The sequence below is a fragment of the Schistocerca gregaria genome, chromosome 1 (assembly GCF_023897955.1).
Source record: "Schistocerca gregaria isolate iqSchGreg1 chromosome 1, iqSchGreg1.2, whole genome shotgun sequence".
Classification (NCBI taxonomy): domain Eukaryota; kingdom Metazoa; phylum Arthropoda; class Insecta; order Orthoptera; family Acrididae; genus Schistocerca; species Schistocerca gregaria.
This window is the reverse complement of record NC_064920.1, coordinates 1,069,716,523-1,069,740,000: the sequence shown is the minus strand read 5'-3', so window position 1 is coordinate 1,069,740,000 and position 23,478 is coordinate 1,069,716,523. Positions and strand designations below refer to the sequence as shown.

Here is a 23,478-nt window from a genome sequence, read left to right as displayed (position 1 = left end):
AACATGCTTTTAGTACTCTGTTCAAAATGCCATCAGTTCCATGCATGCTTTTACATTTGAGTGGATTTTGTTATTTTTCCAATTTCAGTACACAAGGAGGAGAGAATTTCAATTTATCAAATTGCATAGGCATTGCCTCTTCCATATTCCTTTTAGTCACTATTTTTACCTCGCCAATGAAATAATTTATTTTTGAATTTTTCTTGACCAAATTATTTATCCCAACATGTTTTCTGAAAAAAATAATAAATTTCGAAAATGATTTTTGATAAATATAATGTTGTCATTTGACACCATTGCATTGCTATGGGTACATATAACTAAAGAATGCAGTTAACAACTTTTTGGTACAGAAATAATGTCAAGTGACAAAATTTATTGCGACAGATTATTTAATGTGAAACTTAACAAAACAGTTTATTATTGATCACACAAAGTGTTACATGGCATCTGGAACACTGAACTCGACTTCTGCCAGTGCATTTCTTCTAATTTGCAGCTTCGCTCCCTCCCTTCAACAAAATATGGCCAATGAGAAAACCCATCATATCTGGCATCTGAAACTGGCCTCACCTCCCTCTGTGATGGTTTTACCACATCTGATGTGGGTTCTTTATCTTCAAACTCATCCTCAGTCAATCGTAGACATCCTCTTTTCCTCAAAGTGGAGCTGTTCTTCTTCTCCATTAGAATTAAAGCTTCAGCTACCTGGTTTCTGAACTTCAGCAGATTCATTTTCTGTTTACGTCCTTTTGCTTAGGCATCCAGATCTCTCGGGTATTGTAGCCATGAGTTGCATTTGGAGACATCGACCATGTGAAAAATTACTTTTACAGGTGACTTCTTAGCTTTTGTGTGTATTCTCTACAGAGAAATCAAAAAATCTATTTTATCAACGCCGTCCATAAATGCACGGTAATCGTTTACGATAGCTGGTCTTAGGACTGTTACTTCTGTGCTGCACGCCACCTCTTTACTTTACCGATAATGTCTGCTCCCACATATGAGGAAATGAGAGTGACAGCACTATTATCAAGCCAGCAAACGACACAGAGATCTTCTTCTGTGGTCACACAGGCATCGGCAGACTCTCTTCCTTCCTTATTCAGTACAGTTTTGGATTTCAGTGGGCACTTTTGTAACCATTTAGTTGTGATATTCCCAACCGAAAAGATCTTTTTCAACAGTCCATGCACCAGGGACATAGATGTAAAATAATTACCAAAATATAGTTTGTACCCACAACCAGGTGGAATGTGTTCACTCAAGTCACATCACAATGGAACCACCAAGGCCCAGGTACTTGTAGTCACTTAGAATTCCTGTACTTTTGTACTCAAAATCAGACAATTCTGGAAAGTACGCGACAAATTTTTTAGACCAACAAATTGCTTCATTACAGTCCTTCCTATGAAAGGGATCATTTGTTCATCAATACTTTGCCTTTCTACTTGTTTTAGACTGATACAAGTTCTATTTAGCAGTGGTCTCACCTTCCAGAGTTTGTCTTCTGGAGGGCCACTTTCTATATTGTCAATTAAATGAAGATGATTCCTCAGTTTGAATATTCTGTTTACAGAAAATATGTCTGCAATCGAAGGTATTCTTGCAAGAGGCTCCCAATGCTTACAAAATCAAGGAAATCTTAATGTACCCATTAAAATATGTATGCCAATCAGTTTTCGTATTTCAGAGATGGTACATTTTACTGGCACTCCATTTTTCTACACTGAATATACATTTCTTTGTCCTGAAAGCAATTACAGAAAATAATTAGTGAAGTATTCTGAAAAACATTCAGCAGGACTTCTTACTTCTTCATCAGCTCTAATATCTGGACCACTGAAAGTAGTGTCAATGCAAGTGAAAGGCATTTTTCCATTTGAAGTTACCTAGCGGCTGTCCATTTTCTAGTTGTGAAACTTCTTTTTGGGGTTTTAGAGTCTCTCTTTCATGTTGTGAGTTCCGGCACTCCTATTGTGCTTCTTCATTCCTTGTATCTGCTGTATCTCCAACAGTTTCAGCTCCAGACTATTCACTGTCTGAGAGCTCTGAAAGGTCACTTTCATTGAGCTCTAGTAGAACCTGCTCAATTTCCTTGTCAGAAAGTTTTGCCATATCAGAATCTGAAAAATTAAAATATTTACTGAGATGAGCTATATGATGTGTGAAAATAATCATAATATCCATTAAAATGCTAAGAATGATTAGCTTTTAAAATTATGTCAAGTAAACATCAAAAATATTACCTACAAAAATGAGAATGTCCATGCAACAGGAACATTCTGAGGAAGTGTCTTCTGCTACACGTGCTTTGGTTTGACTTGGCTTTCGGCATTCTGTCAAATTTTTCTAGCAGTATTATATATCCCATCTCATCTACTTCTTCTTTTCTTTGTATAGCCTTTCCATATATCCTGTCCACCTTTCAGCCTTCCATTTCTTGCTCAATACTGGCTTTCCAGCTAAGCATTTGATGATGTTCATGCAGCTTCTTCTTTTTATGCAAAGGTTTCTGTAATTCTTCTATAGTCCTGCATTCAACAGCTTTGCATTGCCCCTCTAATTATTGTGGCTCTGCCATTTTGCACATTCTCTCAATCTCATTTTCTAGACATCTGTATCCACTTTTGCCTACGGTGACAAGATTTCCAAAACCAAGATGAAGGACACAAATTAGAAGTTCAAATGAATCAACATTTGATGAAAAGTTTTGTTAATACTACAGCCATATAGCAGTTTTGTGTTAAAATACTTGCTTTATGCTACAACTGCAAAGATCGTCATACATTTTTGTTAAAACTTGAACCAAGGAAATACAAAAATATCTTGCGTTACTAATCGAGTAAACATTTTATTGTGTCATTTTTGTCATACGCAAACAAATGTGCAAAATAATTTCTAGCTTTGCTGTTGTAATTTCAGAAATGGAAACTCAGCTTCAATTGCATCACTCATTACAGATGTCTAGCTTCAATTTCATCAATCATTACAAATGTCCTTTTTTGGCATTTCAGTGAAAAATTTGGATCTGTCACATTCAGTAACATAACCTGTGACTCTAACAGTTTAAAACAATACTTCTCAACATGGCTACCGGAAGCACTAGGCAATGCACAAAGAAAACAGAAATTCCAAACTGCTCACCATGGGAAAGCATTACATACTACTAGCCAAAGATCTTCAAAAACTGTGCCTCTTTCAGTTTGGTTTAATCAAAGATTTATTTTCTTTATTCTTTGGGTATGACCAAATTTCTCCTTCATTTGCTTACTTACACATTACTCAAAAACATGCCATTTGAAAATGGTTGCTACTCACCATATAGCGGAGATGCTGAGCCACGATAGGCACAATAAAAAGTTCAAGTTCACACAATCATAGCTTTCGGCCATTAAGGCCTTTGTCAGCAGTAGACACATACACACATGCACACACACACTCACGCCAGCACAGCAGTAAACAGAAATGTTTCCATTTCAGAATTGGAAAATAAAATCAGATCAGCTGTCCAGTAAGCATTCATGTTTCCCTGTTTTCAACACTCTCACATTATGGATATAAGTTCAAGTAAGCTTGCTATCAGTAATCAGTAAATAACTGTTTTATTTCATTTTTAACAATTGTTACACTAGAGAAATACATAGAAAACATTACATGTACATGATAAATTACACAGTTTACTTTTTTATTTGTAATTACTTGGTGTGGTTTATGAATCTATGCTGCAGTGAATGAGCCCCTGGTTCACTGAAATGTTTACCAGAAGCTTTTCAGACTTATTTCATCCATTCTGCATAATGTATGCTTGTGTTTTGCAAGGCAAGCAACTCAATCAAAGTGTATACCAAGTTCCACATCACCAAGTGGTGACAAAAAAATGTTTCAAATGGCTCTGAGCACTATGGGACTTAACTTCTGAGGTCATCAGTCCCCTAGAGCTTAGAACTACTTAAACCTGACTAACCTAAGGACATCACACACATCCATGCCTGAGGCAAGATTCGAACCTGCGACCGTAGCGGTCACGCGGTTCCAGACTGCAGTGCCTAGAACCGCTCGATCACTCCGGCCGGCTGAGTGGTGACATTTTCCCTACAAAGGCAGAGTTTAAACTCCTGTGTCCCAGGCATAAATATTGCACAACAATATTTTGTCATTTTTGGCTGTGCACTTTTGTGCAGTATACCGACACAACATTATTGTGTAATAAAAATTGAGCATGTGAGTGCCCCTTTTGTCTTGGTTCCTCTTTCCCCCACTGACAGCACTGCAGTGCTAAACCGTAAGAATCAATATTATGCTTCAGTTCAAAAGCCGTGTGCATACACAGAGACACCAATCTGTTTGTTGCTACACGTAAGTAGAAGTGGACAAACGAGACACGACCATGCATACATCTATGACCAGAGATAAATAACATAGAAAATGTGCAAAATGTCAGTCTCACTGCTAATGTCTTAGTAGAAGTTCTGGCAGTAGTAAGCTATTTTTTTTTTTATTCTACTTGGGTTCTAAGAGTTACTGCTCCTGGCACATGCTCCACTCTGTTTCATACAGTATATCTTTTGACAGTGTGTAAAGTAGCAAAAAACAAAGCTTAAGATGTTGAACAAGGTATTGTGCCTGATTCCTTGCACACCGGTGTCACCTCAGTTAAGAAATATGACTTAATGGCCAGTACCACTTTTCACTACTCTCTACTTTCTGCAGTACACACAATATCACAAAGAATTTACATCATGTCTCTAAAAAGAAAGAACTCTGCAGAGACTGATAATATTTCTAGTAATTTATTGAAATATTCTTTTGTGTGGATAAGGGACATTCTCTGTCATATTTTCCATGCTTCCCTTCAAAAAGGTGTCGTTTCCAGTAGACTTTAGTATGCCATTGTGAAGCCCCTGAACAAAAATGGCGATAAAACTGAACTAACTGCTACTGACCTAACCCTTTGCTGGCAGCTTTCTCTAAAATTATAAAATAGCTAATACAGGTAAGAATTACCAATCATCTCATGAAGAACAGGGTTCAGTGAGAGCCAATTTGGCTTTCAAAAGGGCCATTCAACAGAAGGCGCAATCTATGCACTTGCAAATTAAATCCTAAAAATCCTTAATGAAAAATGCTAGCAACTGGCGTCTTCTGTGATTTGTCTAAAGTATTTGACTGTGTTGATCACCAGATTCTCTTGCAAAAAGCAAAATTAGTAGGAGTAAGTGGTGTTGCAGGCAATTGGCTACTGTCGTATTTCCAAGACAGAAAACAAAAAATTGTCTTGAATAGCTCAGTTGGAGTAAGTGATATTTCTTCACATTCTGAATTGAGTTCCATTACAAGTGGAGTGCGTCAGGGCTTAATTCTATTAATATATTAATAATATTCCTGATTTTAATAAATGATCTACCATCATGTACAAGCCTGCTGTGTAAATTTAGATTATTTGCTGATGATACCACAATTTTTATGAGTAGTAGAACAGATAGTTATCTTAAGGAATCCATTAATCACATACTCTCAGATGTGGCTAATTGGTTCAACGTGAATGGTCTCTCAACAGTTTCATTCATTTCTGTTCAAAAACAGAAAAAGAGAGAGGGATAAGTGTGGCATGTGGTAACCAGACAATAGAAAGAATGGAAACAACAAAATTTCTTGGAGTGCACAATGACAAAAAAATTAACTGGTCTTCGCATATCTCTGTAAGAGACTTAGCTCTGCTACGTATACTTTACGGGCTGTCGCTACTTGTGTTGAACCTAACACTGCAAAAGTGGCATACTGTGGCTATTTTCACTCACTCGTTAAATATGGCATTATTTTTTGGGGCAACCATCCTTTAGCAAGGAAAGTGTTCATTGCTCAGAAGCAAGATTTAAGCTTTATATGTGGATTGCGCCCAAGAGACTCATGTAGAAATAGCTTTCACAAACTTAAAATATACAGAACTACATGCCAATATAACTTTTCTCTCATGTGTTTTGTCTGTAAGAATATAGAGATATTTCAACCAAACAGTAATTGTCATGAGCATAACACATGGAGGAAGAATGATATACACAGTGAGCATAGACATCTGAGCTTGGTGCTAAAAGGTGTCCATTACACTGGAACAAAACTCTTCAATGCTCTTCCTCAAAAAATAAAGACAGAGATTCATAACAAGAGTAAGTTTAAGAAAGCACTGATAATATATTTCTGCTAGAAAAAGCTTTATACAGTCTAGATGAATTTTTAAATAAATAAAAAATTAATATTATATAATACAAGTTGACAGAACGCCACTAAGAATGTTATTTAACTTGAGCTCTGTATCTGTGTGAGCTCTGTATCTGTTTTTCCTTAGTGCTTTAATGATACTAATAAAATATGTATCATCTTGTTTATGTACTGCTGCTCAAAGAATTTACTGTATAAATTTTTATATAATTAATGATGATGTAAATAAAATATAAAGAAACTTCCACGTGGGAAAAATATATTAAAAACAAAGATTCTAAGACTTACCAAGCAGGAAAGCGCCGGCAGACAGGCACAATAAACAAAACACACAAACACACACACAGAAATACTAGCTTTTGCAACCGATGGTTGCTTCTTCAGGAAGGAGAGGGAAAGACAAAAGGATGTGGGTTTTAAGGGAGAGGGTAAGGAGTCATTCCAATCCCGGGAGCGGAAAGACTTCCCTTAGGGGGAAAAAAAGGACAGGTGTACACTCGCACACACTGCTTGTGTCTGTATATGTGCGGATGGATATGTGTGTGTGTGTGTGTGTGTGTGTGCGAGTGTACACCTGTCCTTTTTTTCCCCCTAAGGGAAGTCTTTCCGCTCCCGGGATTGAAATGACTCCTTACCCTCTCCCTTAAAACCCACATCCTTTCGTCTTTCCCTCTCCTTCCTGAAGAAGCAACCATCAGTTGCAAAAGCTAGTAATTCTGTGTGTGTGTTTGTGTGTTTTGTTCATTGTGCCTGTCTGCCGGCACTTTCCCGCTTGGTAAGTCTTGGAATAATTATATAATTATGTACTCAAATGTCTGTATATGCTATAAAATTATGATATTGTATTTGTAAAAAACTTACTCATTCCACGTCCTTGTGAACCCAATACAGTTAGACCTATGGAACACGAAATAAAATTAAATCAAGCAAAAGAGTTTACAAACACTCTTGACAAAAGAAGAACCATCACCCAGGTATAACATTATTTTATCAATGAATACAGAAATAAATTTAATAATTAGTGTTAGATTGTGCAATAGTAATAGGAATAGGAATTTTAAGTATGCTAGATATTTCACAATTTCGAATAATTCTAAAAGAAGAGTAATTTTAACTGTACGTATAGAGTGTATACAGAGAGTAACAAATTGATTTCTTTTTATACAAAATCAAATAAATTCTTCCATTGAAACAGCTGAGAATGTTCACCTATACCAGAACTGAGGGTATACATGGTATTGGTTATTTCTATATATAAAAAAAAAGATTATGTTAGAAAAGGGTGTCCCATTACAGATGTATACCTGCAGGGGAATTAACCAAATTTCAGAGGATTGTTATTTTCCAAATTTATTTCATTGCTAGGTTAACATTTCATTTCTACAGCCGAATGTATTTTCTAGCTCAGAAAAATGAGGGCAACAAAATTATAACATCAGCTCTTACAATTAAACATGCTTAAAGCTCCAAATGGCGAAAGTATTTTAAACTGATTGAAACTTAAGTTGTGTAAAGATAATTTTTTAGTTAATGTATTTTCAGAAGAAGTAAACTGTTTATTGGAAATAGATAAATTAGTGTTTTACAGAGAGCTGTACTACTTTGTAAATAAATCATTACTAGCTCACAATGTTTTTACAGTAATATGGCAGCTGCCCTCAGAATCACATAACTCAGATAAGCTACTGAAGAATAATTTTCAATTAAATATAGTCGATACCTAGGGAATACAATTTAGCAAATGACGTTATTTCACTTTGCTACATTTCAGGTACATTCAAAGTGTTTCCTGTAGCACAGGCACAGTGGTTTTCCCTTTGATAATACTTTTTGCTAACAATTTCGACTCTTCCACATGTGTTCTGAACTGTTCATATCCATTTGTAGCACAGGTGCCATTTACCAATGAGGTTTGTGTCTTCCCCTTTCCCTTGTGCTTGAAGAAAATATTTTGAGCTTGGATATAAAGAGGTACTTCGAACAGAATGACCTCCTCCACATCAGCCAGCATTAATTCTGAGAACAACAATATGGAACATTATAAAAAGTGAGACAAAGACTAAAACAAGTGACACAGATGGCCTAAAAATCATACATGGGGGTAACTTAATAGAAAATCAAAAAAGTGTGGCTGAAATTTTTAACATACATTTCCTGTCAGTAACCCAACAAATAGGCTGTAGGCCCTCTGTTGAGGAAGCTATGACTTTATTTCAGGATGCATACTCCAGCATAATACCAGAAATGTACATTAATCCTACCATTGTAGAGGAAATTCAAACAGTCATCTGGTCTTTAAAGTGTAAGAACTCTGCAGGAGTAGATAATGTATCCAATAATTTATTGAAATTTTCATGTAAATGGATTAGTGATATTCTGTGCCATATTTTTGATGGTTCATTTCAACAAGGCATTTTTCCTGAAAGACTCAAGTATGCCATTGTGAAGCCCCAACACAAGAAAGGCGATAGAGCTGAGCTCACTACCACCCTATTTCACTGTTAACAGCCTTCTCTAAAATTCTAGAAAAATCAATGCACAATAAAATTACTGAACACCTCATAATGAACAGACTTATCAACAAGAGCCAGTTTGGCTTTCAAAGGGGTTGTTTAACTGAGGATGCAGTGTATGCACTTACAAATGAAGTACTTGGATGTCTAAATCAAAACATGATAGGAATTGGTGTTTTCTGTGACTTATCAAAGGCATTTAATTGTGTAGATCACCACTTTCTCACGCAGAAAGCCAAACTACTTGGAATAAGGGGTGTCACAGATAACTAGCTGCAATCTTATCTCCAAGAAAGAAAACAGAAACTAATTTTAAACAGCTCAGATGAGTCAAGGGATACCTCCACTCAGTCTGAATGGACTATTATTAGTTGTGGCGTGCCTCAAGGCTCAATTCTGGGGCCACTGTTGTTTTTTATGTTTATAAATGATGTGTGCAAGCCTGCCTTGCAAATTTACTCTTTTTGCTGACTATACCACCATCTTCATGAGTGGAAAATCAGATGTTAATTTCGAGGAGTCAGTTAACAACATACTCTCTGAAGTGATTAACTGGTTCAGTGTTAATGGTCTCTCTCTAAACTCAAGTAAGTCATATTTTATCCAGTTCCATACAAAAACAAAAAAGTGAGAGAAATAAATGTAACATGTGGAAATCAACCAATAGACAGACAGGATGTGTCTAAATTTCTTGGAGTACACATTGATAGCAAAATGAACAGGTCCTTCCATATACAACAGACCCTAAAAAAATTGAGCTTGGTTATGTATGCTATCAGAATGATGTCTTCCATTGGAGATTTAGGTATTTTCACTCCATTATGTGTTACGTAATTATCTTCTGGGGAAATTTAGCTTTGGCAAAGAAAATGTTTGTGGCCCAGAAAAGGGCTATTAGAATTATGTGCAGAGTACCCCCCTAGGACAAGATGCCGGTACCCTTTCAAAAAGCTACAAATAATGACCACTGTATCCCAGTAAATATATTCGCTGATGTGTTTTGTAATTAAGAACCCTGCACAATTTCCATCAAATAAGAAATATCATAGATATAATACAAGAGGGAAAGAAAATTCTCATTGTGAACTTAAGAACCTGACAGTTGTTCAGAGAGCTGTCAAATGGTCAGGAACAAAAATTTTTAGCCATCTCCCTGACCAGATAAAGTGTTTAAGAGATAATGAATCTCTTTGTAAAGCAAAACTAAAGGAATATTTGTTAAATGTGTCTGTTTTTACATTAGAAGAGTTCTATGATGCAAAAAGGGAATTACGATTTAGATAGAATTATACATCTTGTTAACAAAGAAATGTGCTTGCAATCTTTCTCCAAATTAAAACATGAAATTTTTTATTAACACTCAAAGAAATCTACTGTTATATGTACAATATCTGTTTTTCCTCTAAACTTTGTATTAACTATATGCAGTTATGTAGAACATTTTTTATATATTTAATGAAGACTGTTTTTTATCTTTTTGTATGTTTGTTTTGTATGTTTGACTCGTTCCACATCTCATGTGATGTGCTTACAATACGAGATCTAAGGAACATGAAATAAATAAAAGTGAAATCCATCTCACACATTTCTCACATGACATGCTGAGAGTTTTATATCAAGGCAGTCAAGGGATACAGTACTTCTCAATTTCACAAAATCATTTGAGTCAGTAACTCATGTATGTTTATTATCAAAAGTACGATCATATACAGTATCAAGCAGTATTTCTGGTTGGATTGAGGATTTGTTGGTAGGAAGGACACAGCAATTTATCTTGGAGGGGGAGTAGAAATAACTTCAGATGTGCCCCAGGGAAATGTGTTGGGGCTCTTGCTATCAATGTATATTAATGACTTTGCAGACAGTATTAATACATCAGACTTTTCACACGTGATGCAGTTGTCTGTAATGAAGTACTATCTGAAAGACACTGCACAAATATTTTGCCATATTTTGATAACATTTCAAAGTGGTGCAGAAACTGGCAACTTGTTTTAAATGTTCAGAAATTTAAAATTTTACACTTCACAAGATGAAAAAATGTTCTATCCTATGACTATAACATCACTGAGTCACATTTGGAATTGATCAAGTCACGTCTGGATGTAAAACTTTGTAGAAATATGAAATGGAATGATCACACAGGCTCATTCACAGGTAAATCAAGTGGCAGACATTGGTTCATTGGTAGAATATTAAGGAAATGCAATACTCTGCAGGCCACTATACAATCAAATGCCAGCTCTATAAATCTTTCAATAGTGTATTAAAAACAAAGATTCCAAGACTTACCAAGCGGAAAAGTGCCGGTAGACAGGCACAATAAAATAACACACAAACACACACACAAAATTACAAGCTTTCGCAACCGGCGGTTGCTTCGTCAGGAAAGAGGGAAGGAGAAGGAAAGATGAAAGGATGTGGGTTTTAAGGGAGAGGGTAAGGAGCCATTCCAATCCCGGGAGCGGAAAGACTTACCTTAGGGGGAAAAAAGGATAGGTATATACTCGCGCACGCACACACACACACACACACACACACACACACACATATCCATCCATACCGCTTGGTAAGTCTTAGAATCTTTGTTTTTAATATATTTTTCCCATTTGGAAGTTTCTTTCTATTTTCTTTCAATAGTGTTTCGCAAAAAGAATGTTGCCTTCCCTCCAGGGATTCTCATTAGAATTCACGAAGCATTTCTGTAATACTTGTGTGTTGATCAGACATAACAGTAATAAATTTAGAAGCCCGCCTCCAAATTGCTTTGATGTCTTGCTTTAATCCGACCTGGTAGGCATCCCAGACACTCAAACAGTACTCAAGAATGGGGTACACTAGTGTTCCACACACATTCTGCTTTATGCACGGTGTCCCGGGAGGAAAGGTCAATATACAGGGGCATAGCATGAATAATCATTCAGAGCAAAAAAGTCTAGTAAACTTAGACTCTAAAAATGCATACCGTAAGAGCTACGAGCATTTTTTCAGCAGGAGAGATGTGTTTCACAGTAGCGAACGTGAACAAGTGCTCATAGTTCCTAAGGTGTGAACATAAGAGCCCATGTTTACTGGACATGTTCTTTTTTTTATTTTGTTTTGGTCCATACTACCACCTCTCAAAACATGGAAAGCAAAGAGCTTGCTGTAGAAGAGATTGTTTCACAGTATCTAAGATGAAGAAGTGCTCATGGCTCTTGAGGTATGCATTTTACAGCTTATGTTTGCTAGACTTTTTTTCTTTGAATTATCATTCCTGTCATATCACTGTATATGGACCATTCCTCTTGGGACACCCTGAATGTGAGCCACCATTCTTCCAATAAACTGAAGTCAACCATTCACCTTCCCTAGTAACATCCTTATGTGCTCGTTCCATTTCATATCACTTTGCAACGTCATGCCTAGATATTTAATTGATGTGACTGTGTCAAGCATCAGACTACTAATACTGTATTCGAACATTATGGGATTGTTTTTCCTACTCATGTGTGTTAACTTACAGTCACGTACATTTAGAGCAAGATGCTATTCAGCATAGTCAACAAAGAAGATTATTCACAGGTCACTTATGCAACCCATCCTAGAATATTGCTCTATTGTGTGGAGCCCATACCACATAGCACTAACACAGTATATTCACCATATACACAGAAGGACAGCACAAACGTGCACAGGTTTGTCTGACTCATGGAAGTGTGTCACAGAGATGCTGAAGAAACAGAACTGGCGGACTCTTGAAGATAGAATTAAACTAACACGATAAAGCCTAATTAAAAATGTTCAACAATCAACTTTAAGTGATAACTCTAGGAATATACTACAGCCCTCTGCTTGTCACACCCATGGCGTCGTGAGGGCAAGATTAGATTAATTATAGCACACATGAAACCATTAAAATAGTCATTCTTCCCACATGCCATATGTGAATGGAATGGGAAGAAACCCTAATAAGTGGTACAATGGGATGCACATTCTGTTATACACATCACAGATGTAAATGTGAATGAACCCATTTTAGAAGAGGTAGAACTAAGAAAACTAGAGGGTTAATTTAAGCAGGCATTAATGTGCATGATCAAGTTGCCATCATCTGTGTGTTTATACATCTTCTGGTCAGCTTGCTTTGATTCTGCCTTCTTGATGGTATGCTTTGCCTTAGTATTCTCTGTAAATTTGAGGGATAATAGTTTAAGCAGAGGCGAACTGTTTTTCAGTAATTTCACTTCCAATGCAGTATCTACATCACGAAGTGAAGCTTTGATTGTCATTGGAGTCCACAAGTGCATTTGAGAAAGCATTTTTATGCGAAAATCTTTTGGTGAGGAATGTGGAAGCACTTACTTTTTGATTTTTCTTTTTGAATACTGCAGAAAACGATGTTGTAAAAGTTGGGGCTTGAAGATATTTGTACATCTTCTTCACTTTGGTGTACAGTACACACTTAGTCACCTTCAATTCTTGAAATTTTTTTTATCTGAACATCAAAACACTTTCTGTTCCACACTGGGTATTGATTTGAGCAACTGACATAGAAGTCAGAGGAGGTACATGTAGTTCGTGCATCATGGACGGCCATACCACACTTAGCCTGACCTTTACACACAATAGTGCTGTGCCCAATTTTCTGGCACATGAAAATCATCATGGGCACATGAAAATCATTTTCTGGCACATGAAAATCATCATCTGCTATTTTGTCTTATAAACTCAGCTTTAATGTAACCTGCTGGCAAATGAAACATCAATGTAAACAACTGTATCTTTTCGTGTTCCATTCACTCAGCGTGTTATGGTACATTTCACGCCTCAGTGACCCCTTTATCAGCTGACTCCGCCCTGAGCTCTGTGCCATCCATATGCTTTTTGTCACTGCATGTTACTACACCTTCACTGTAGCTAAGGATATAGTGTAGTTCAACTGCAATAGAATTCTCACCCAACAGTTTTGAAGTAAAGTAATGTACAGGCAGCTTCTCAACCATCTGACTACAAATAACATATTATCAAGAACTCAGTTTGGATTTCTGAAGGGCTCTGATATCGAGAAGGCTATTTACACCTACAATGAAATGTACTTAATTCATTAAATAACAAGTTACAAGCAGCAGGTATTTTCTGTGATTTGTCACGGGCAGTGCTGCAAAATGGTTCAAGTCATACCTCACTAACAGGAAACAAAGGGTGTCAGTACAAGGGACTAGTGAATTAAGTCATCAGTCTTCATCAGAATGGGAAGAAATTCATGTGGTGTCCCACAACGATCCATCTTAGGGTCATTACTTTTTCTTGTGTACATTAATGATCTCTCATCAGTTACACTGCCAGAAGCAGAGTTAATTTTGTTTGCAGATGACACAAGTAGTACTGCTTCTAGAAAGTTCTGCTAATGATATTTTCATGGATATTAATAAATGGTTTAAAGCCAACTCATTGACAAGAAACTTCGAAAAGACTCACTATATGCAATTCAGAACCTGTAAGAGATTTCCACCCAGCATATGCATAAAGTATGAAGAAGAGCAGATAAAAGAGGTTGATAGTCTTAAGTTCCTGGGATTACAAGTTCATAATAAATTCAGTTGGTAGGAGCACACCACAGAACTGCAGAAACACCTTAACAATTCTGTATTTGCAATTCGAGAGTTAGCAGACATAGGTGATACAAAAGTGATAAAGCTTGCATACTTTCATTCCATAATGTCATATGATATAATATTTTGGGGTAACTCTTCAAGTCAAACAAAAGTTTTCAGCGTCCAAAAGCATATAATACATATTATTTGTGGAGTAAATTCACAGACGTCCTGTAGAAACCTCTTCAAAGAACTGGGTATACTGACTACTGCCTCTCAGTATATTTACTCCTTAATGAAATTTGTCCTAAATAATATATCTCTTTTTCCAACAAACAGCTCAGTTCATACATACAATACCAGGAACGAAAATGATCTGCACAAGGACTTAAAAGCACTTACTTTAGTTCAAAAAGGGGTCCACTACTCAGGAACACTCATCTTCAATAACATGCCAGCAAACATAAAAAAAATTAGTTATAAATAAAGATCAGTTTAAAAGGAGCCTGAAAGACTTACTGATGGCCAAATCCTTCTACTCCATTGACGAATTTTTTAATAGAAACAAATGATGTATTGTATATATTCATACCATTAGTATTGTCATTTCAGCTTACAAAAAAAAAAAAAAAAAAAATATTACATGTTCCACATCCACGAGGATCTCCTCAGCACAGATCTCTGGAACGAAAAACTAATCTAATCTAAACTTCAGGAGGTTGGTCCACGTCAATAGCATTGCATAATGTTTCTAATTAATTCTGTTCTTTTATAATGCCTAATCCTCTATGGTTTTGTTGTCCACACAACAAAAATTTGATCACAAGTTTCGGTTTGACATTTCATTTATTTATTTTTAATGTGATATTTCAGCCTCAAATTATGTTGCCATTTTCACTACAATCTGTGCAGGAAATCGAGCTCATAAATATGTGTACCCATCACTACCATTCATAACTCAGCCAATTTCTCTCCTCAATCTGCACTTGTGCTCTGTGTCTAAAGAGCTCATTAACGACAGGACTTAAAACCTTAATTTTCTGTCTTTCCTTCCGATCACCCAGATTTTGGAATTCCAGTGTTCCATTTGAACATTATGATGAGCCCTAAGAATAGGGCATGGCCTTCACATTCCCCACCCACTGCCAATCACTAGTATTTGATAGAGTATATTTAAGTATTGTTCATTTAATGAGTTGACATTGTCCATGATCAAGTGGTAATATCACAATGGTCCTGTTGAATAAAAAATAAAGATAAAAAATTGTCCTGACATGCAACTGACTAAAGACCAAGAAAGAATCAATATGAGCTGTATTGTGCAAAAGGCAACCTCTTTCCCTTGCAGTGGGGAACTGCTCCTAAAAGGCAGATTAAGAATTGATCAACAACTTCCGGATGCAGAAGGCAATGGAAATTATTGCATTAAAGACACATAGTGTGTGTCCATGGGAATATAACCTGTAACTAAAAGAAGTGTAATTGTGTTCTTTCCATTGGCAAAAGATTTTGGATGAGCCCTCATTTGCATCTCTGGGAGGGGACTGCAAAGTGAAAGAGGTCGGAGCATGGAATGCCAGAAGTCTGAACATGGTAGGAAAGCTACAGAAGTTGAAACTGGAAATGCAAAGACAAAGTCTAGATATAGTAACAGGCAGTGAAATTAAATGGAAAAATGAGAAGGATTTCTGGTTGGCTAAATATAGGATAATATCAAAAGCAGCAGAAAATTATATAACAGGAGTACAGTTTGTTGTGAACAGGAACATAGGGCACAGAATCAGGTATTGTGAACTTTACAGTGTACGATTAGTCTCATCAGAAACGACAACAGACTATATCAAATAACAATAGTTCAGGTATGCATGCCAATATTAAAAGCAGAAGTGGAAAGGTAGAGAAAGTATGTGTGGACACTGCATGGGTCATTCAGTACAAGAGAGAGATGGAAATTTAATAATCAAGGGTGATTAAAATGAGGTTGTAGGGGAAGACACTGCAGAAATAAATACAGGAGAATATGAACTTTTTTAGTAGAAGTGAGAATGGAGAGACTAATTCAGCTCTGCAATAAATTTCAACTAGTATTGTTCAAGACTCGCAAGAGGAGGACGAATAATAGGAAAAGGCCTGGAGATCTGGAAAGATTCCAGCTGGGTTAATTCATGGTCAGACAGAGATTCTGAAACTAGATAATGGATTGCAAGACATATCCAAGAACAGATACAGACTCAGATTGCAATTTAGTAAATTATAAAGAATATAGTGAGGTTTAATAGAACCTTCCAAAAGAATCAATGTGGAAAGAAGTGAGGTACTGAAGTACTGAAAATTAAGAGACATATTTCAAGTTCTCTAAGGCTGTGGATAATGTGATAATGAATATACAGTTGAAAAGGAATGAACATAGCTAAAAAGGGCAATTACAGGGGTTGGAGAGACAAACATAGGTATTAGAAAGACCACTGCAAAGAAACCTTGGTCAGCAGAAGAAATACTTTGACTTATCTACAAAAGAAGGAAACACAAAAATGTTCAGGCGAAAGAGAGAGTCTATCTATCTATATCGGAATCCAGCTCTAGCTATTGCCGGGTCTGGGTGTTGACAAGTCTTCTCCATTTGGCTTAGTCCTCCCACCACTTTTCTTCCTTCACTTGCTGCCAGGTCACACCTCTCCTTTCTACAGATATTCTCACTCCCATTTTCCACTGTGTTCTTGGGCACCCTCTAGGTCTTTTGCCATCCATCTTTAGTTCTTCCATAATTTTGGGGAGTCTCTGCCCAGGCATTCTCATAACATGCCCATACCATCTTAATCTCTTTTTTTCAATTTCTTCTCTCATACTTTCTTGTTTAAGGTCCTTTCTAATCTCTACATTTCTTACTCTATCCATTCTTGTTTTTCCCTTAACTGCTCTGAGAAATTTCATTACCCCTGCTTGCAGTGTGCTCCAGTCCCTTTCTTTCGTTGTCCATGTTTCTCCACCATAGGTGACAATAGGGATGTAATAACTTATACATAAGGAGTTTTGCTTTTTATGAATACTTCCTTATTCCAAATCAGGTGTTTTATTGTTTGGTAGAAATTGCCTCCCTTCTGTAACCTCCTATTAATTCCGTTAGTTATTCTTCCATCCCTAGATATCTCACTCCCTAAATAAGTGAAACTTTCTACCACTTTGAGGGGTTCCCCATTCAAGGTAATATTTCTGTTGATCCCTTTCTCTCTTCCAAATACCATTACTTCACTTTTATCCTTATTTATTTTTAAACCATACCTTTTCATTATTTCCTTCCATACAGAAAGCTGTAACTGTACATCTACCTCTTTATCACCTCGTATTACCATATCAACTGCAAAAATCATCTTTTTGTCTTTTTCTTTTACTGTATCTTTAACTGCCCTATTCATTCCCTCCATCACAACATTAAAAAGTGCAGGACATAGAATACTTCCCTGCTTAAGTCCTTGTCTTATTTCAAAGTATTCAGAGTTTCCCAATGGTGTTCTAATTCTACAATTGTGTCCTCTGTACATTGTCTTTATTACATTAATGTATCCATCTTCTATATCTATCTTCTTCATTTCTTCCCAGAGTCTTTCCCTGTTAATGGAGTCATATGCCTTTTCTATGTCTATAAAAACCATTATCACCCTTTTGTTATACTGCCAACTTTTTTTCCAGCAGTTGACAGATAGAAACTATCAGGTCGATCGTGCTCATTTGCAAAGGAGAGAATACAGCAATATAAGTCATTTAGGAACGAAATACATAAGATTTGCAGAGATACCAGAACACTGTAAATCTTCACATATTCGAAAACATAGTAAAAGAATATACAATTTATCAGATTATTTGGATTGAGCAATGAAAGCTCAAAATGACTATAATGTTTATGTTATACAAGTCTTGACTTTGGCACTATACAAGAAGTCAATACGGCTTTGTGTGAAGTTACGTAAATGATTTGTTTGAAGTATTAAATGAAAACAGCAGATAAATTTGTGTAATAGGAGGAAAAGTGCCCATTTTCATAGCACCTGTTTTCCTCCTAATATACACACTTACATACATATATACAAACATACATGAAGTTATTTGGAAGTACCTCCACTAAGTATCAGTGTACATATATTAGCACTAGTCATAATCTATAGTGTGCATACTTAACAGCAGATGCGTGCAGTGACTGCTTAAGGAATAATTTGACTCATTCCAAATCTCTGAAGATTCTTCTTCATCTTGGCAGTGTGGTTTCAGTTGCCTGAAACTGCAGTCATGTGTGTGTGTGTGTGTGTGTGTGTGTGTGTGTGTGTGTGTGTGTGTGTGTGCGTGTGTGTACTGTTGACAAAAGTCTTTTTGTTGTGCCTATCTGCGACTCAGCATCTCTATGTTGAGTGGCAACTTTTCTTCTCATAATATTGTTACATTCCATCCTGGATTTTCCATTACTTGATTTACTTCTTCATTTTGTATTCACAGAACAAGATGAGTAAATTAATGAATGAAAAATATCAATGTAAATGTAGAGTGCATGTTGCAATAAAACTTCTAGACACATTAAAGTTGTGTACCACACCAGGATTCAGCCAAGATTTTTGCATTTTGAAGGCAATATCTCACCAACTGAGCCATCTGAGCTGACCTTGAAGAAAGAATGTGGTGCAGTATGGTAAAGTTGATGGAAATGCCGAAAGAGTTAAGATTCAAAAATTTTGCTTATGACATGCATTCATATGTTACCATAAAAGGCACTTATCAGTATCTGGAACTTAGCGTGATTCACAGTTTTAAGACGATTTTTTGTACTGTTTAATATTACATCTTATTTTACCAAGCCTCACATAATTCATTTTGATTGTAAAAAAATATTCAGTGAATCAATACAAATAAAAAGAACATTATTTTCACATGTTAAAATAACTATGGAAATTAAGCACTTGCACAAAATATATCCCAATGTTGATTTATCTGTCGAAGGCCAGAGTTATTTAATATTATTTTCATCAAAATGATATAAAAGTCAGAAATAAGTACAGTATATAATGAAATAATAAGCACACAACTGCATAAGAGAAATTAAATTTCTTTTATGCAACTGCTTGCTTATTATTTAATTATATACGATATTGCTGAGGTTGGATAAAATACTAAGTACATTATTCCAGTAGAAACATATCAGTGTATCAATTTCCAGAACAGAAACAATTGGAGAGCTGTCAGACACACATAAAATACTGAAGTGGATTAACTTTTAATGATTCAAAAAAGACCCTTCACTAACAGACAACAGGGAACAGAGGATAGGATGCAGGAAAGCCAATAAGTTAGAGCACAGGTACTAATAAACAGATGCAAAGGACGGTGTACTTCTCTCCCATAAAAAATATTATATTTATGTCAGCTGGAATATGAGCATTTCCACAATGACAACATTAGTAAGCTATCTTAGTGTTGGAGTTCAGGTATAGCTTGTAATTATGAGAATGGAAACACCTACATGGTTCTAGATACTCTTCCATTGTATTAATCAGCTGTACTGTCTGTTGTTGCTGTAACTGCATTTTAGTACAAGAACTAACAACTAGATACGGTACAGAAGTAGAATAGTTGGTGCTATTGTGCAATTTTAAATATAAAAATCTATCTCTCGTTCACGTTTTCGTTGTTGCGATTTTCAGCCTGAATACTGGTTTTATGCAGCTCTACATTACTACTCTATCCGTAGGTTTTTCTTGTGCGCGTTAAAATAACCTCCCAAGTCGTAAAGGGCAATTTTAGTGGTGAATTAAAATCATTTTTCTTGGAATACGAGGGCGGAATCATCGAGAAATCTTTCTGAACCATAAAATGGTAAGGCCTGAAGCGAGAAAACACGTCGTGTCGAAGCTTTCTCCTGCCAAGCAGGTTTCTCTCCTTGTTCGGGCTGTGCTTCTTCCTTATTTGGGAAACAGCGCGTCGAAAGCAATCTGCTGCGACTGGCCACTATCTCTAATTCGTAAGTGATGTCTACATTTTTCCGCCAAACACCTTCTACCCCATGCCCAAACTTGAAGTTGTACACATCAACATAATGTGATTTTTTTGTAATGATAGCAAAATTTTGTGTCATGCGGCTGCGTTGGTGGGCACGCGAAAGCGATGTTTCGCGACGATGTAGCAGGGTCTCGTCGAAGCAATCCCCTATTATTTTGACTAGCTGCTGTCTTGAAATAGACACAATGATCAGCGGTTCTTCGAGACCTGGTGTTCTGCTTGCAAAGTTTTGTTTAGCACTCAAAACTGATACAACTTATCAATCTGTTATTTAAGAATACAACTTATCACTCTGTTATTTAAAATAATGTGTGTGTTCTCGGTTTGCTTGGTTGTTGTCCAGTGTGTCACAGCGACCTAACCACCTACTCTTTAATCGCACAGCCCACTCGTTTCTACGCCTCTGCCCTTCACGGCACATCTTTTAACTTTTATGTAGCGTGCGTTCCCACTCGTTCGTCCTACACGCAGCCAACGTCACCTGCACGCCTCGACCTGTTTCCACGGTGGTGGGAATGGGCGTTGCCTTGTCACTGCTATCCATTCATTCCCGACTCCCGACAGAGCCTATTCTTGGCGATGCGGTCTCCACACCATCTGCAGCTCTTCTACTCGCTATGCCATCTGTGACACTTCTTTATGTTTTTAATGGTTCATAATACTTTTTCCTTTGTAATACTTGAATGCAGTCTCGATTTATTGGACACGTGTGTTGACTATGAAGATACGGTTTTACAGTTTCCAAATGTAACATGAAATGCTCTAACGCCATCGTTATTCGTGAGGGAGTAGACTTTAGGCTATTTCTTTCTTCCTCGTGTGATAATTTGGAGAAGAGTTCACACAGAACAGTATTAGACGCCATCCTGTTTTGATTCTCGTTTAGACACTAAGCGGAAAAATTCCCTTGCGAAGTACTGTTACATGGTGACTTAAATGGTACAAATGGCTCTGAGCACTATGGGACTTAACTTCTAAGGTCCCCTAGAACTTAGAACTACTTAAACCTAACTAACCTAAGGACACAGCACACATCTATGCCCGAGGCAGGATTCGAACCTGCGACCGTAGCAGTCCCGCGGTTCCGTACTGCAGCGCCTAGAACCGCACGGCCACCACGACCGGCTATGGTGACTTAACAGACCTGACCCCACATACAGGGTGATCCATGAAGACATGCAAATATTTTAATATGTTATTCTACAAGTGAAACTAAAGACAAACGCTCATATAAACATAGGTCCGCAAATGTTTTGTTACGAAGTTACGGCTAATAGAAGATTTTGCCTGAAATTTAGCAAATGGTTTAAATGGCTCTGAGCACTATGGGACCTAACATCACACACATCCATGCCCGAGGCAGGATTCGAACCTGCGACAGTAGCGGTCGCTCGGTTCCAGACTGAAGCGCCTAGAACCGCTCGGTCACAGTGGCTGGCTGAAATTTAGCAACTTCGCTAATATGAAGCCATCGAAAAACTGCGCGCGGTTAAAGTAAAGTACGGTTTCCATATATTTTCTTGTTATTGATCTGGTGAATCTAATAAAACAGGTCCCAGACGCGTATCTGCAGCAATTTTGCAGAACATCCAGAGCAAACAAAGACATAATTTCGTAAGATTTTTAATTCATTAAATGCTTGCCCTATTTGTTTTTTAAATTCCGTATAATTGCACAAAGTTTTCAACAGAAGTTGTAGAGAATTTAATTTTGGAAAAATTATGGTAATCACGTTAACTGAAACTGTATGAATATGTCAAATAATCTGCTTTTATTAAAACCATAGCACACGTGAATTCATGTTAAACCGAAAAAAAATTAAAGCTCAGTGTTAAGGAAGTTGTATAGTGTACGTACAATTTCACATACATTCACAATAAATGTTCAAAAATGCCTCCACCGAGTTCAATGCACTGACCTGCACATGTCTGAACAGATTTTGTTGCTCGTTTCAATTTCACAGGGTTGTTCTTAATTTCGTCTATTGCATTCATAATACGAGCAAAGTAATGCCTCACGTGTATTGTCTTTGTCCTCATAAACTATCTCTTTCATCCATCCCCATACACACAGCCGGACGGTGTGGTCGAGCGGTTCTAGGCGCTTCAGTCTGGAACCGCGCGACCGCTACGGTCGCAGGTTCGAATCCTGCCTCGGGCATGGATGTGTTTAGGTTTAAGCAGTTCTAAGTTCTAGGGGACAAATGGCCTCAGATGTTAAGTCCCATAGTGCTCAGAGCCATTCCATTTCAACCCTACACACAAATCCATTGGTGTTAAATCGGGCGAAATGTGGAGGCGCACCGTCATGTACATTTGCAATCGCGAGGCAAGTGGAACATCTTCGAGCAAGCGGGGCGTTTCTTCTTGAACGAACTGTAAGTACGTCTCGCCAGTTAGATGTTCCGGGAGAATGAATGGTCCAATAAAACGGGTGCTGATTATACCACACCATACATTTATGCTAAACCGCTGCTGGACATTGCGTTGCACTGTTGCATGTGGGTTTGCTTCAGACATACGTGTTCGTTATGTAAATTGTTTATACCATCTAGAGTAAACTGTGCCTACCAGTAAATAAAATGTATTTGTGTAACCGCCGATTATTATTTAACCAGTTGCACAACTGAAAGAGAAAGGCAGGATCTTCGAATGATGCACTTTTTGTTTATGGTACGGATACAGATTATTCAGTTACTGTGTGGTTTCACTTACGTACACGGTTTTATTAAGATCCTTCACTGAACAATACAGAAAACTAACTCGTTTCAAGGTTAGGAAACGACTGAAACAACTCACTAACGGTTGCCAACAATGACATAAACGTTTCTACATTCTTAATGGAACGTATACAAATTTACTTTACTTTCTCTGGAAGTGCAAGAAAACTACTGCAGATAGTCTGGGACACTTTTTATTAGATTCACCAGACCAATAAGAACAAAATAAATGGAAATCGTGCTTTACTTCAGCTTCATACAGTTTTGCGATGGCTTCCTATTAGCGAAGTTGCTAAATTTCAGGCAAAATCTTTTATTAGCCGTAACTCCGCAACTAAACGTTTGCGGATCGATGTATGTATGAACTTGTTTGTTTAGTTTTACTTGTAGAATAATATATTAAAATATTTGC

General features: G+C 37.0%; 1 long non-coding RNA gene across 1 annotated transcript; it reads right to left on the bottom strand.

The window, feature by feature from the left end:
- Positions 1-341: 341 nt before the first annotated feature.
- On the bottom strand, positions 342-23,111 carry LOC126314345 (uncharacterized). Its single transcript, XR_007555839.1, has 3 exons — positions 23,062-23,111; positions 2,250-2,634; positions 342-2,126 (listed from the first exon to the last, which is right to left on the bottom strand). It is a non-coding gene; the product is annotated as an uncharacterized LOC126314345 (long non-coding RNA).
- Between the last annotated feature and the right edge of the window lie 367 nt (positions 23,112-23,478).